The sequence below is a fragment of the Aplysia californica genome, unplaced genomic scaffold (genome assembly GCF_000002075.1).
Source record: "Aplysia californica isolate F4 #8 unplaced genomic scaffold, AplCal3.0 scaffold00227, whole genome shotgun sequence".
NCBI lineage: Eukaryota > Metazoa > Mollusca > Gastropoda > Aplysiida > Aplysiidae > Aplysia > Aplysia californica.
This window is the reverse complement of record NW_004797497.1, coordinates 248,246-251,315: the sequence shown is the minus strand read 5'-3', so window position 1 is coordinate 251,315 and position 3,070 is coordinate 248,246.

Sequence of the window (3,070 nt, the reverse complement as noted above, 5' to 3'; positions counted from 1 at the left end):
CCCATTGTCTCTAGAAACAGCTCTACTCTGTAAGGTGTACGCTGTGTATGGCTTTGAGTAGTCATGGTTGAGTGGATTCTCGTGTTTGGCCACCATTGAACATTACGAACGAAGCGTTAAAATTTGCTGAGTCCAGAGGAAGATATATAGACCATTGGTTCTCAAATTTTCGGGGGGGAAAATGCGGTAATTGTTTAACTCTCTACGAGAAAATAAATTTTATTTAGAGGCTACTGGGATGGAAAATTACATTTTCATAAATAAAAATAGGACAGGTAAAAAATAGACCAATCTTTTCATGACTTTCGTTTCAAGATCTTTTAAACAGGTGGTTTTTATAAAAAGCCATTTCCGTTTTCGAAAATAAGTTTCTTCTTTGTGAATTTTATGTCAAACGAATTCTTTTTGAGTGAAATATATCTGTTCTAAAAAACAACATTTGTGAGGCGGCGTGGTGGAATCAGGCTCTCGTCAATTTTGGGGCATGTAGAGTTATTGGCATCATCTTAAAGCTTGTTCACTTGTCTTTATTTGGATACAAAAATTATCCAGTTATCTTGAATACAATTCGAGATAGTTGCAAAAGAAGGAGGTGGGGGTCACCTGTTTTCAGAGGTAAAATTTGTGAGGAAATGGCCGCCAAAGATTAGTTATTTCCTTAGCTTAAGAGTCCGTGGTAACTGAAGATTTACATTTTTTATGCTTTAAAAAAATCCACACAGAAATGAGTTCTTTAATGAGCATGAAAGATGTTGAGCCAAAAAACAAAAATTTGATAAAAATTCACAAACCTGCGGAAAAAGTAAGTTTCTTCACTTTGATTATTTTGACGAGAGCCTGATTCCACCACGCTACCTCACATTTTAGTACAAATTATGTGCGAGATATTTTTTTAAGTTGTACAGTTGTTGTTGTTGTTGTTGTTTTTTTGTTTTTAGATCACCTTGTACTTGGGAAAATGACATTTTGGGAGACGTGAGGCCCACAACTTGACAAAGTAGACTTTTTAAATCATGTATGTTTGTGGTTATCAAATGGCATTGATGAAAACCGAAAAAAAAAAACCATGAAGAAGTCCATACATTATTTATACAATTCAAACGTTGTACTTATGGATCAGTATAAAAATAAGCTTGTACTTCCTTTTGTCTATGTCCAGCTGTACCTACCTCCCAAATCCAGGTAAAAAACCGGGCATTCACACTCTCGTCAAGCGGAACCCAAGACCTAGGTGTAGTTCGCAAAGGAATAACCTGGACGTCTTCATCAGCTACTGACTGTGCCATGACGTGCCTGGCGACATTCGAGGACTGCTACAGCTTTCTCTACCATGACATGATGAAGACATGCTCTCCCGGTGAGACATTTCTTGTTCCCCGTCCATTGACATAATTTACGTTCTTGAAAAAATTCGCATCTACAGTGTGTACCAAAATAAGGTGCAAACCAATCGAGTTTTGCCTCATATCCCCATCCCCTGTTGGTGCACCGGTAGCTCAGTCAGTATCATGCTGACTACTAAGTATATGGCCAAATTCATAATTAATATCCCCATTGGGGCGTTCAGATCCTGGGTCGATTTGGGAAGTTTTAAAGGCTCTCCATCATTTTGGCTAAGGCAAATAGGACATGAACGTTACATTCGAAGATACCGCCTCTTAGAGAACATTGCAGTATTGAAAGGGGCGTTAAACTTGTACGATGATAGCCAAGTAACACTATCAACAAAATTTTGATAATTCCGGAGTGGTCGGTCTCCAATACTCGATTTAACACCCTCACCCCCCCCCCCCTTCTCCCCTCGTTAGAGCTGTCTTTCGTCAGGGCGAGAAGATACATCATTGCACACATTACAATATTCCCCATCTTGTAACCATGGAAACCATATATGACAGGCCCCTTAATAACAGGGATCCGGTAATAACAGGGATTTTTTAAATCCCCTTTTTTCTTTCTCTTTGTCTTCATTAAAAGTTATCGGTAATAACAGGGCCTCATCGGAGCCCAATCGGTTATAGTAGGAACAAGGGCTCGTTAAGAATGTGCGAAAAGTAAGAGAGAGAGAGAGAGAGAGAGAGAGAGAGAGAGAGAGAGAGAGAGAGAGAGAGAGAGAGAGAGAGAGAAAGAGAGAGACAGAGAGAGAGAGAGAGAGAGAGAGAGAGAGAGAGAGAGAGAGAGAGAGAGTAACGCAGTGATGGAGCAAGCCCACGCAAGCTACGCCACTACAAGTATCATTTACTTTGGGATAGAGTTGGGGGGGGGGTGTTTCAAGCCCGTGAACTCTTCACTACCAACCGCCACTGCTTGCTAGGCCAGTCACGGTTTTACCAGAGCCCCTTTGGCCAGCAACGTTTCAGGGTGACCCGTGTCGGCCTTCACGGCTAGCGTAACGCCTCTGTGACTACAAAAATGAAAGTTCTGAAATGCAGTGTATGTATGGCCAACCCTTCTATGTGGTTGGGAATGCTGAACAGGCACTTAATACAGTGGAAATGACATAGAGATAACAGAAATGTGCTGCCTTAGAAGACCAAAGAGAATATCTTGGAAGGAACTGAAATCAATTAAGGTAGCACTTGAAGAAGACCGTATGAGACGCTCACTGATAAAAACAAACAGGAAAAGACAACAAATTGAAATTATGGGACACCTGAATAGACATAAAGGTCATGAAAATCTAGTTCTCACTGGCAGAATTGAAGGCGAAAAGGCAGGGGTAGGTCCAGAGCAACCTACTTGGACAACCTTAACTGATGGGTAACGGAGAAAGAGCAGGGTAATGTTATTTTTTAAGGGGGGGGGGGGGGCTACACCTGAAGGCTATCCCGCTTATCACTGGAACGAAATGTACCAAATTTCACACATATAACAAGCATAGTAAGGAGTCTTAAAATTCGCAATCAAATTTTAGAAAAAAGTTTCGTTTCCATTTATATGGCGGCCATATTGGATTTTGTTGACATGTCAAGTTTGCAAAAAATTCATGAAAATCAAAACTCAAGACACCCCCCCCCCCCCCCCCAAAAAAAAATCTATTCCATATATCAAAAATTCAACCCAAAAAAATTTG